Source organism: Alexandromys fortis, unplaced genomic scaffold (assembly GCF_014885135.2).
Source record: "Alexandromys fortis isolate MF-2015 unplaced genomic scaffold, M_Fortis_MF-2015_v1.1 scaffold_23, whole genome shotgun sequence".
NCBI lineage: Eukaryota > Metazoa > Chordata > Mammalia > Rodentia > Cricetidae > Alexandromys > Alexandromys fortis.
This window is the reverse complement of record NW_026067907.1, coordinates 2316293-2328734: the sequence shown is the minus strand read 5'-3', so window position 1 is coordinate 2328734 and position 12442 is coordinate 2316293. Positions and strand designations below refer to the sequence as shown.

General features: G+C 43.6%; 1 protein-coding gene across 4 annotated transcripts in view; it reads left to right on the top strand.

Annotated features, from left to right (window-relative positions):
- The first annotated feature begins 258 nt into the window (after positions 1–258).
- The window catches only part of Rgs17 (regulator of G protein signaling 17), a 90616-nt gene continuing 78432 nt past the window's right edge, over positions 259–12442 (top strand). The window contains exon 1 of one of the 4 annotated variants that reach the window (XM_050135831.1): positions 259–393. The gene's annotated coding sequence lies outside the window, so the exon portion shown is untranslated. Of the gene's footprint in view, positions 399–577; positions 776–12442 lie in introns of those variants that run through there. The other 3 variants (XM_050135830.1, XM_050135832.1, XM_050135833.1) reach the window with 3 other exon arrangements.

The following is a 12442-nucleotide window of genomic DNA, read 5'->3' as shown; positions in this document are numbered from 1 at the left end:
GTGTCCTTTCCAGGAAGGCACCCCGAGCCTCCCCACTGGTGTCGCCAGAGCCGCCTGGCACCGAGACACCGTGAGCTCGGTCCCCGGGAGGGTACACCAGGCAGGGACGCGACGGTGACTCACACGGCCGCGCGCCCGCGGGAGGGGAGGAAGCCTCACCTCCGGCCGCGCGGGGCGAGGGGCTGCGAGACGCATGCGCTGCGAGCCGCTCGCTCCCTCCCCGCCCACCCCAGCCTCCTCCCTCTCAGCTCTCGGCTGGCCTGGCTCCCTCTCTCCGTCGCCGGGTGCTGAAGTTGGGCGGATGGCAGCAAGCCGGATCCTCTAGAGGACGGAGCAGCCCAGCCTCGAGCGCCCTCGGACCCTGGTGCGCTCACCCACACCCCAGGCCACCCGGTAAGGTGCGACCTCTGAATCCCCGAGAGGATAAGAAATGACATAAAAATGTCTGCTTTGCATTGATGGGTGGGTTTGATTTTTTTTTCTTTTTTCATTTTGCTTCCCCCCTCCACGGCGAGGGGGAGGTGTAGGAAAGAGTGGGCGGAGGGGGCGTCTGTCGCCAGTGCGCTGGTTGGTGAAACAGTGGGGTGTGCGGGTTTCTGTGGGCAGCACCGCCCCGTGGCTCCGCGAAGTTGAATCCCGCGTGGCCCGCCGCAGGGCTCGGTCCACTCGCGTTCCCCCGGCTCTGCAGAGGGGCTGGACCGCTGTCCTGCCCGGTCGCGGCTTCGGTGTACGCGCTCCCGCGGAGAGAGAGCTCAGCACCTTTGGGGACCTGGAGGTGAGACGTCTCTGCGGTGTCGGAAGTGGGGGGGGGGGCGCAGGGGTTTGGGGTCCCCAGGCTTTTCGTGGCTATTTGGTCTCAACCGCGAACCACCTTGGATGGTCTCATCTCTCTATCTTTTGGTGCCTTTAGGGACAACAAGCGATTCAGAGGCAGATGATGGTTTTACAGATACCTTGAACAGCTGCTGTGCGTGTGTGCGTGCGTGCGTGTGTGTGCGTTTGTGTGTGTGTGTGTGTGCGCGCGGGCGCGCGCGTGTGTGCAGAAGGTGAGAGTCTCTTTTGTTCCTCCCCCACCCCTTAGTCCAGAGAAAGCGAGTTCTGAAGTGCATGGCACCGGGTCGGTTTTACAGCCTCGGGGGGGGGGGGGCGGTGAGGACCAGGAACGCCCACCAGCCCTCAGCGCTGCCCCGCTGGGTGGCATCACAGACTTCCTTGCTGTGGGAGCTGGTTCTCCTGACTACGCTTGGATCACCGCTTCTAGCTGCCTCTTCACTAGCTTCCCTCCTCCTCCTCTCTTTTCTCCAACTGCCGCAGAGGCTGGGTGCAGACACTTTCCTGTTGTCTCCTCTTCTGTCTTGGTGAAAAATGTCGGAGAACCTGAGGATGGCGGAAGGACAAGAGCATCGGGTGGGGACCTGCTCTTGGCTAGCTAAAGGCGACTTGCTGTGTGTCCCAGGCAGTCCGCACCACTCACTTGAGAGTCTGAAGGCTCCCAGAGAGACTGAGCAGGGAGGGGGTCACCTGGTTTAAAATATACCGGTGCAAGACCAGCCGTGTGTGTGTGTGTGTGTGTGTGTGTGTGTGTGTGTGTGTGTCCGTGTGTCCTCTTCCTCCACGGAGAGCTGGGGATGCAGGCTCACTTGAGAGATTCTGGTTGCCCAGGAACCCTGCCACTGGCTCTGAACATAGTGTTTCCAACACTCCCCGCTCTCTACTCACCCTTCAGTAAATTCATCCTTCTCTGTCTTGTCTGGAGAACTTTGCAAGCTTTTTTAGCTCTACCTTCCCATCTCCTTAAAGGGGAGTGGGAGGGGGGCGCTTACAATGAACAGGATTCTGTCCATCATGGGTTGGCTGTCACAGACAGAGAAGCCTTAGTTTGGTTCCCATCTAGGATAAACACTTCTGAGATTGGTCCATCTGCATTTCCGGCGCTCGGGCACTGGTTTTCAGGGTGTGAACCTTTCTGGAAAGAATTTAATTGGAAAGCGAGAAATAAATTTTACTCCTCTAATGAAGACGATGTTTTCCTCATAGGTTCAGCTAGGCGCTGTACGTATTAAAGAATCTACGAACCGTGGAGCTCTTTAGGTTCTTTGTATGCATTTCCGAAGTCTGTCATAGTAACAGTAGCAGTTATGCATGGGACATGCATTGCAACACTGATAACTAATCAAAGGGTGATTCATATTCATCAAGTCACATGACTGAGAAGTTTAACCTTCCCTTAAGTTACTATTATGAAGCAGCTTCCTCCGTTATCATGAACTAAAACAGTAATTAGTCTACTCATAGCAACATAAATTTATTTACTATTTTATAATCATGTGGACTGTATTTAGGCACCATGGATGAGGTTTATTTACAGTTTTGGAAGCTAAGAAAACAAGTGTTTATTATTACAGAAAAAGGTATATTTTGTCAATGAGATGCCTGTCTCTGGGGATAATGCCTGAACCCAGATCACCGGTAGCCATTTTCCCTCTTGAAATTGTCTCCAAAAGATAAAGAAAGGCACTCACTTTAAAACAAGAAGTGTAAGGTGTTCCTTTCGCCCATTTCTACTATTTTTAGCTGTGTTGCCTCCATTTCTCCTTGGGTTAGTCTTTACTTTGAGCCCTGCGCTCATTTTTTAAGGCAAATAAATGGCCTTTTCTTCTTGGTTTTGGATGACCACCCCATCAGGATGTCAATGGTCTAAACCCATCATCATTCCTGAGGATTTCTTATGCATTTTCATAATAAAGAAGTCTCCCTAGCATACCCCGGGGCCAGACACTTTGAAAACGAAATGCTACATTCTGTTTGACTTTATTAAACAGCTAAGTGAAAGTGAACGGTTTTGGTCCTCCTTGCTGAGCATTCTGCTGACTCACAGACGGGTGGGTAAGGAAGAACTTAGGTGTGCGTGTTCTGGTATGGAAGCAGGAGATCGTGCATTGCAAGTCCATTGGCTGAACTGCGCGGGCTTTCCCCGAGAAGCAGTAGTCGGCAGTGAAGCCCAACAGGGATGGGAACCCTTCCTATGGCATCTCTGCAGGGATTTGAATTCCCTAGTTCTGTCTATAGAACAACGAAGATACTTCACTCTTCAGAGGGGAAAATGCAAGGATCAATGAGTTTATCTGTTGATTACTAAAGACCGTACTATGGGGTTTCCTGGAGCATTTAAAGCAAATGCCTCACTTCCTCTAAGTAGACAGTGGGGCATTTGATGTGAGATTGATGGATACACTGGCCATCTTTCCTCTCTCCCTTGTCTCAGTTTATCCTCTGAGGACACTATAGTAACTTAAAAAAAAAAAAAAAAAAAACAAGAAACAAAACAACTTAGATTGTTATCCAGGCTGCTCTGCTAGCACCTAGCATAGTAACTAAGAAAGGGGAAGTATTAAATATTTCCTAACTGAATTAACTTTGAAAAATTGACATGGCTCAAAGAAGCCTTCTGACATACTTAGTTGAAACTGTGGGATCCAGGATCAATGAGAGACCTTGTTTCAAAAACTACAGTGGTGGGAGATGGCTTAGGTGAAAAGAATGCTTATTTTGAAAGCAAGAGGACCTGGATTCAGATCCCTTAGCGCCCACATATAAACAAGGCATGTTCTGAATGCCTGTAATCTCAACCCTGGGCTTCAGGAAGACAGACAGGAGGATCCCAGGAACTTGCTGTCAGTCAACCTGGCAGGAACTACGAATGTCAGGTTTAGTGAGAGACCCTCTCTCAAAAGTTAAGGTAGAGACAGGAAGTCTTTCTTTGCATGCATGCATGCGTGGGCGCACATACTCTCTCTCTTTGTCTCTGTCTCTGTCTCTCTCTCTCTTGCTCTTGACCAAGTACCCTTATTGAGATTATGCCCATGGTCCCACATCTTGGAGGAAGCAAGTTCTAGAACTGTAAATACATTCTCCTGATATAACACTTCGAGTTTTGAATTCTGGTGATAAAACCATACTTGCTTATTTTAGATCTCCTGGAACACAGGAATTTATATGAAATGAGGACACATGTGGATATAATAAACAGAATTATTTGGTCAAGACATCTTTGGTTTATGTCCTGATGCCTCCATTTAGAGACTTTGTTGTTCATCTGCCCCAAGCCTCAATTTCCTTCTGTGCAGAGATCCTGGGACAGCTTTAAGCACAGATAGAACGCACATACAGGAGATATACTTGACCACAATTTGTCTTATACCATACCATCATTTGAATAATTGATGTGTCATTCTTGCTATTTTTTAACAAAAAAGAGAAACTCCTCTTACCTTGTTACTGCTTCTGTATGTTAGTGTCATATAGTGACTGCAAAATATTTCATTTTATGAGTAACTTAATTTATTGTCCATTTTTTTATTTGTGAGCTTTTATGTTCTTTCTAGTATTTTCTTATTTTAAGTCATGTATGCTATTTTCCCCTAATTTTTATGCATGCCTGTAATGCACCTATTTCCTTTAGGTTTGATAGGTACACTATCTAAATCTCATCAACATTTTCTTTTCAAAAGATCATTGCTAAGTTGGCAGGTGAAATTAATATTTTTTAATTCTTGACCTTGTACTAAGCGAGATAATGACCTTATGACATGCTTGTAATCATTTTTTTTCTTCAAAGACAACTTGTTTGTGTCTTAATGCTATTCTTTTCGTTCCTTGAATGATGATAACAATCCCTTTTAAAAAGGAAGCACAAATGAGGAAAGAACACGCTCCCTGGCAAAGAGTGTGTGAGGCAAACATTAGAGAAATCATTGTGGTTAACCCTGAGGGTTGGAGCCCGAGCAGCTGAGGAGTCAGGGAAGAGCAACTCTTGGAACTCGTGCCCCGGTGTCTGGGCTTCCATGCCAGCCTGCTCAGTTCCTTTCGGAAGCACCCAATCCCCGAATTATCCTCAAGCATGCATGTTAGTGCAGATGGCCCAGTATGAAGAGTTCCTGGACGTGTGCAGATTATTTCCATCCCTTGGGGAACTTCCAGTTTTAATAAGTTAAAAAGAAAACGGGCACGATAGAGATCCTAAGAGGGGAGTCAGTGAAATTTTCATTAAAAAAAAAAAACTGAATTATAAAATCATGTCAGGTTAGGGTCATGTCCTGTCCCTAAATTTCAGCTGCATGCAAAATTTACATATTTAAAGGCAGGTGGCTAACTTACCGCATTAATGTGCATTAATGACTTTCATATCCAGAGCGTGCATATTAACTATTTGTTTGCTGCTGTAAGCCGACACGATGAGCATAAGCAACTTAAGGAAGCATGGATTCGGCTTCTATTTCAGGGGGGCTGAATGTCTGGAGTGACAGGGAGGGCGTGGCTGCAGGAGCACAGACTCTCAAAGATTGCTCCAGGGACTGCTTCCTCTAGCAAGGCTCCGCCCACCCACCCCCAAAGACTCACAGCCTCCCGAGCAGCACCACAAGCTGCTGAGCAAGCTTTCAATTACACAAACCTGTGGGCAGTATTTCTCGTTCAAACTGCCACAGTGTATCTTCTGAATCAGTGGGCTTTTTAAAAAACTTAGTTTTATGAATGATTTTATTAATGTGTGTGGTGACGAGAGAGAGAGAGAGAGAGAGAGAGAGAGAGAGAGAGAGAGAGACAGAGAGAGACAGAGACAGAGAGAGAGAGAGAGAGGGAAAGTGCCATGACATATATGGAGGTCAAAGGCTAACTTTGAAGTCAGTTTTCGCCCTCCATCCTTATTGGGTTTCCAGGATCAGCCTCAGCCTTGAAGCTTCCCAGCAAGCATGTTTACATGCTGAGACTCCTCACCTGCACAAAGCGATGACCTTGTGACCTTCTAGTTCTGACTTTTAAAGTTCTGTGGCTTTTGATAAACTTAGTTGGCAAAGTTGAATTACTGAACTTGGAAAAATCTATGACATTCTCTAAGAACTCAATAAACGGCTGAGCATAGATTTTATCATCATCAGGTTTTCCATTTACCCACTGCAGTCAAACCCCAGTGGTTCAGGAGTGAGCCTGAACAGCATTCTAATCATGGGCAGGAGGACCTTATGAACAAAGCGATGGGAAGTAAAATCCTCTTTCCAGCAGAACTAAATCTGAGTTGTTACTGGTGTAGATTTGCGGGATTTTCATAAAGATTGCACAAGTGTCTTATATTGGGAATTCTGGCGAGAGGTGTTGACGTCCAAAATCTCCTTGACTTTCTTAAACTCTGCTTGCGACATTTTCTCTTAAATCCCTTTGTCAATAAATGTAATTTTATTATAGACAATGAGTGTGGTTCACAAAGCAAATATTTACTTCCTTATATTGGACCAAAGACTTTTTTTTTATAGTACTGCTGATTGGCTATTGAGATATACAGGTTGTAATTCAAGAGCTGTGGCATCATAAAAAACAGACAAGAGGATCTCTGTGGGTGTGAGGACGGCCTGTTCTATACAGCAACAGCAAGTCCTAGGCCACTAGCACTACATAGTAAGCTCCTGTCTATCTAATTATTAAGTCAAGTTAGTCCAAGATATCTTCTCCTCGTCTCTGTTTCCCCAACTCACCTTTTTATTATTTTTTTTTTAAATTGGAGATAATTCTTTGTGCAATCTTCTGATTATAGTTTCCTCTCACCCATCTACTCAATTCCATGCCCCTACCCTTTAGAAAACAAACAAGCAGTTGGTGGTGCACGCCTTTAATCCCAGCACTCACGAGGCAGAGGCAGAAAGATCTCTGTGAGTTCAAGCCTTAGCTACAAGAACAAGTTCCGGGACAGCTAGGACTGTTACACAAAGAAACCCTGTAAATAAAAAATAAAAAGCAAACAAATAAAGAAGAATAACAACAAGGAAAAAAAACCCAAGAAACACAACACAACTGAAACCCATAAAAACATGAAACCATAACATATAAGCAAAAGACCAGTAAGATTAAAAACAAATCTACAAAAGCACTGTTAATCTCATTTTGTGTTCGTCATCTACTGCTGAGCAGGGAGCACCTACTTAATTTTTAATTCAGTTAGCCAAAATGAAAGCCTGACATTTGACGGTTCATTTAAATAACAGGTGTAATCAATACAAGGAAATGGCAGGGATTTTAAAAGCAGGGAATGTAACTTGTAGGCAGATCCAAAGCTTTTCCTGAGAATAACCAGAAGTTTAGCCTCAAGCTCTTTTTAGCCCTATGAGCACTGCTATCTACGACGTTGAAAATGATGATTTTCAAATACGCTGGAGGAGTAAGCTAGGGAATAGTTCTATGTAAAATGACTCTTGGATTGGCAGTCTGTCTGCAAGCATTACATACTGTACTGCAGTTAAATATACACATACAAGAAACACTGCACGGATGTTACACATATGGAAGGTTCTACTTTCTTAAAAGTCATTGTCTTTCTGTGTCTGGGTTACCTCACTCAAAATGATGTTTTCTAGCTCCATCTATTTGCCTGCAAAATTCAAGATGTCGTTATTTGTTTGTGCTGTGTAGTACTCCATTGTGTAAATGTACCACATTTTCCTTATCCATTTTTTGATAAAGGAACATTTAGGTTGTTCCCAGGTTCTGGCTATGACAAACAAAGCTGCTATGAACATAGTTGAGCACATGTGTTTGTGGCACGATTGAGCATCCTTTGGATATATACCCCAAAGTGGTATTACATGTACTCACTCATAAGTGGTTTTTAAACATAAAGCAAAGAAAACCAGCCTACAAACCACAATCCCAGAGAACTTAGACAACAATGAGGACCTTAATAGAGACATATATAAATCTAATCTGCTTGGGAAATAGAAAAAGACAAGATCTTCCGAGTAAATTGGGAGCATGGAGACCTTGGGAGAGGGTTGAAGTGGAGGGGAGAGGCAGGGAGGGGAGCAGAGAAAATGTAGATCTCAATAAATATCAATTTTTAAAAAAATCCTTCTCTTAACCAAGGGACCCTGATTTATGCACAAATCTGTCTCCCTGTCCATTTCTTGTTTTTTTTTTCTTTCTCTGACTAGTTTGCCTAACCATTGAATTAAACATTTTTCAGTCATACATATTTCCAGTTGCTACTATATTGGGCTCCATGGTATGAATTCTAGATGCAAAGATTAACTAAATATGACCCCTGTGTCTAATAAATTCACGTATATTTCTTCAACACATTCTTATAATTTTATCTGACAGGACTCACGCTTTAAGTGTCCAAGTCAACCCTGAATACCATACGGGAGCAATAGGGAAGGATTTCCTTAGGGTTTAGGAATTTCAGTTAGCTGACCTCGAAGTTTAGAAGCCACTACCTCTAAAGGGCAAAGGAACTGCTAAGGAGAGACTCAAAGACCAGAAAAGAAGCAGGAAGTGGTTTTGCTGGTGCCTGGCCAGTGATTGAGCAACAGTTACCACATGTAAGAGGCCAAAGACAGCAGCCCCAAGCCTCGGAGTGAGCTTCCAGGGAGAAGATCTAGTTCCTGCTGCGTCCCTCCTGTGCCCTCCTTTATTTAAAGGTGGCTTTGGGGTGGTTTAAGGTGTCCTGGAATGTAGGCATCAGAGGGTCCCATGAACCGGCATCCTGCCCATAGGACATAGGGCCTGTGTCTCCTAGGCATTACAATGCTCCACACGGTTCCCTTCTGATGCTGTTTCAATCCATCTTAGAAAATGAATGCTCTTGGAGAAACAGAATAGAGGTCCCAAATCCAGAATGTTTCCCTTTTTAATTAATTAATCAGCTTGTGTGTGTGTGTGTGTGTGTGTGTGTGTGTGTGTGTGTGTGTGTGTGACCGACAGAGAGAGAGGCGGGGTCTCCCATTGCTCAGGCTGGCCTTGAGCACAGTAGGTAGCCCAGGATAGCATTTACCTCCCAATGTTACTGCCTCCGTGTTTCTGTATGATGGAGTTGCAGGCATTTGCTGGGATGCCAGACTACTCCTTTGAGAAAGAAAAAAAAAATTGATTTTGGAGACATAAAAACATCTTCAAAATCGATCTGTTGTAATCACTAGAGTGATTTCTCAACCGACTCCCCAGATTTATCCTGAACTTCGAAGCTTTGATATTATCTATAGAACAGGAAAGAGGTGATCTCACTCAGAAACGTTATGCACACACCATTAGTCAGCCTATTTGTGGCAATAAAAGACGTCCACACTAGGAGTGAATGAACTTGAAGATAGGTGGAACCCCAGTCATCCACTAGCTTGAACTTGCTTGTCAGTAAACCTCCGAATGGGCTGTTAATGACAGCGTGTGCTAATCTGGAGTTTGGACCTAGCTCTTTCTTAAATCACGGCTCAGCATGACGGTGCCATATTCCACCTGTACTGTCTCAGTCATGTGTGGCCAAGATTGACAGGATCAAGGCAAAGGAAAAAAGTCAGAGTTTTCCTGGAGGCTCTGAGGCGTAGACCTGTGTGACGTTTATAAGCGGGCACACCTTCCTGCAATGATGCTCTGTGAATCAGAGTGTCCAGGGCCGTAAGTCACAGCACTGGATGTTCGGCTGGGAGCTGCGGCAGTCATACTTTGCTACCTGCGATTTAGTGAAGTTTGACATTTGACCTCCCTGCCCCTTGTTAGTCAAAGTACCAAGAAGAGTATGACTGTGTGTGTGTGTGTGTGTGTATGTGTGTGTGTATGTAGGTGGTGTATTCCCACTAGGGCTTATATGACCATTAGAGAATGTCTTCCTTCAATAACGCCATCATATTTTCCAGGACTTTCATTGAACTTGGACCTCATAGTTTTGAGGAGACTGGGTGACCAGAGAGTCACTACAATCGGCTTCTTTCAGCTTTCCCAGCACCGGGGTTGTGGATATGCACGGCTGCACCCAGCTCTTTAGTTTTTATGTGAAACTGTGGATCAGAACTCAGATCCTCAAATGTCTACAAGGACATTACCCCAAGCTCACACACAGATTATTTCGAAATATATAAATTGAGGAAGAAGGAATATAAATTCTTTTTTAGTTAGTAACATATCAAAAAAAACAAAGACATTTACTTTTATTTTATGCTTTAAATATTTGCTTATTATTAATACTATGTGTGCACACTCATGCTTGTACACACGTGTGAAAGTGAGAGAACAACCTCAAGTTGTTTCTCTCCCTTCATCATGGGTTTCAAGGCTTGAACTGTAGTGATATTTCATTTGTATTTTAATAAATAAAGCTTGCCTGAAGATCAGAGAGTAAAACAGCTGCCCTGGTCAGCCTTACAGACAAGGCAGTAGTGACACACCATCTTCAATCCCAGTAGCCACATTATTTTGCCATAGAAATCGGGTGGTAGTGGTGCACGCCTTTAGTCCCAGCACTAGAGAGGATTATAAAACAGGAGGAAGCAGGCTTAGTCTCATTCTAAGGCTTCCTGGAGGCAGGATTAACCATTTTTGACTGAGGTAGAGGTAAGAACCAGTGGCTGGCTGTTTTGGTTTTCTGAACCCCAATATCTGTCTCTAGGTTTTTATTACTCACGCTCATTGAACTCGGAGCTTCACACTTGTGCTAAGAACCTTCTGTTCTGCCATCTTGTTTGCCCCATTTTATGCTATTCGGGATTGAAAGATTTCATCAGATGATTTGAACACAAATGCTTCATTCTATCAGGACAAATTAAAACAACAACAAAAATTAAGATAAAACTCAATGCTATTTCATTATCTGTTTGGTATCCAAGGACAAACTGCCCAGTTTGTCCTGTCTGTGTGAAGTTATAAATAACTAACGTTGGCAATTTTCACTCAAGCTATAGAAGGCCATGTTTCCTTTATCTGCTCATAACAAACAAACCCAATTTTCACTGGTGAAGAAATGGTTTAGATAAAATGATCTTTAGTAAAGTCAATATCTAATGATTTACCTATTTTATAAAGATGAGTGGGTTCATTGAAAAATATGCCTACGTAATTATTTCATGCTGAAAGCCAAGAGATGGAAATTCTTTATGGACTGGAATTATCTCCCAAGTATAATAGCTGGAGTAGATGATTCATGCCTCAATAGGGGGATGTATGTGTGTTTTCATCCATGGATGGAAAGACAAACAACTGGGGTGATGTTTGTATGACCATAGCCTAGTGTTTGGGGAACAGAAGGTGGCATAGCTGAGAAATAAAGAGGGGGTGCCAATGAGGTCACAGTGATCCCAGCAGAGAGGGGCAAGGCTGCAGTCAGAGAAATGTGGCTCACAGCGAAAACTCACTGTCTTTGGAAGTATAATGCTGTTCACCGCATGTTATATAACTGCTGCCTTAAGTAACCACTTCTGGTTTTGAGACTTCGTGAAACCCAGTCTTAAGAAGGTAATTTTCCCCATTAATTCAGTAATTTCGTTGACTAAACATCGGAGTGATGCAAGTAGGCTATCATGAGGTAGAATTCCATTAAATAAATGTCAGTTCCAGGAAGGGGGAAAAAAAACGCAGGAAGCACTTCTTGTCCTGGTTTTGTGGGTTACTGGAAATGGTTGACAAAATTTTATAAGTGATACTGAAATTCAGTCCCATTGATAAAATATCTCTGCCAGGTTTTTCTTTTTTATGTGCTACTATTTGTATATCTGACGTGCATAAGATCAGCTCTGGTTTTATGATGTAGACTCACCCATTTGTATATGTGAATAGCATCAGTAAATTAATATGCAAACTAAGCTTCTCTTTACTGAGTAGCAGGGCCATTCAGTGGCTTAATATCTAAGCTGTTTATTAAGATTCAGGGGAGGGTCAAGTGTATGTGGAGAAACTTCTACACTAATTGTCACCATCATTATCTTGAAGAGAATGTGTACTTATGGCTTAGTAGGCTTGCCAAAATTGGTCACTCGGTGAAGCTGCTGATTATAACTGAAATCAGCTTTGGTACTTGGCATGCTTGCCTCTGACCACTTAGCCCCAAAACAACTCTCCTCTGGTTAGATTTCAGGGGGGGGGGGGAATGGAGAGCATGGGCCTAAGAGTAGCGCTCACAGGGTACAATCTCAAAAATTAAGCTAGATGCAAGCTCTCCTGATAGAAAGAGAGAGGAGTCTGGGTTAAATTTCCGAGTGTTCACATCCAACCTCCTCAGGTTCAGCTACTCATCAGTTTCACCTCTTCTCTGTCCTTCCTCCTTAATCTTAATTAATGCATTGTGTAATTGGAGCCCTGATCTGCAACCGGGAATACTAAAATTAAATAAGACATAGCTGAGTCTCAAGGATCCTGAGGATGAGTTGAAGAAAGAAGATACGTATCACTTTATTATTAAAATAGTCTAGGAGAGAAATAAAATGCCACATAAATTCAAGAACTGAAATCATGTTAGATAATTAAACTAGAATCTGGGGGAAATTAAACTAGAATCTGAGATTGTGACTTCTTTTTTTAAGTATGGGAAGACAGAATTTTGATAAGCAAAGGAAGACTTTCCTAGCTCAAGAATTATATAAACAAAGGCACTCAGTACTTAGGTCTTGGAGACTGCAATGCCCCATGGGCAATG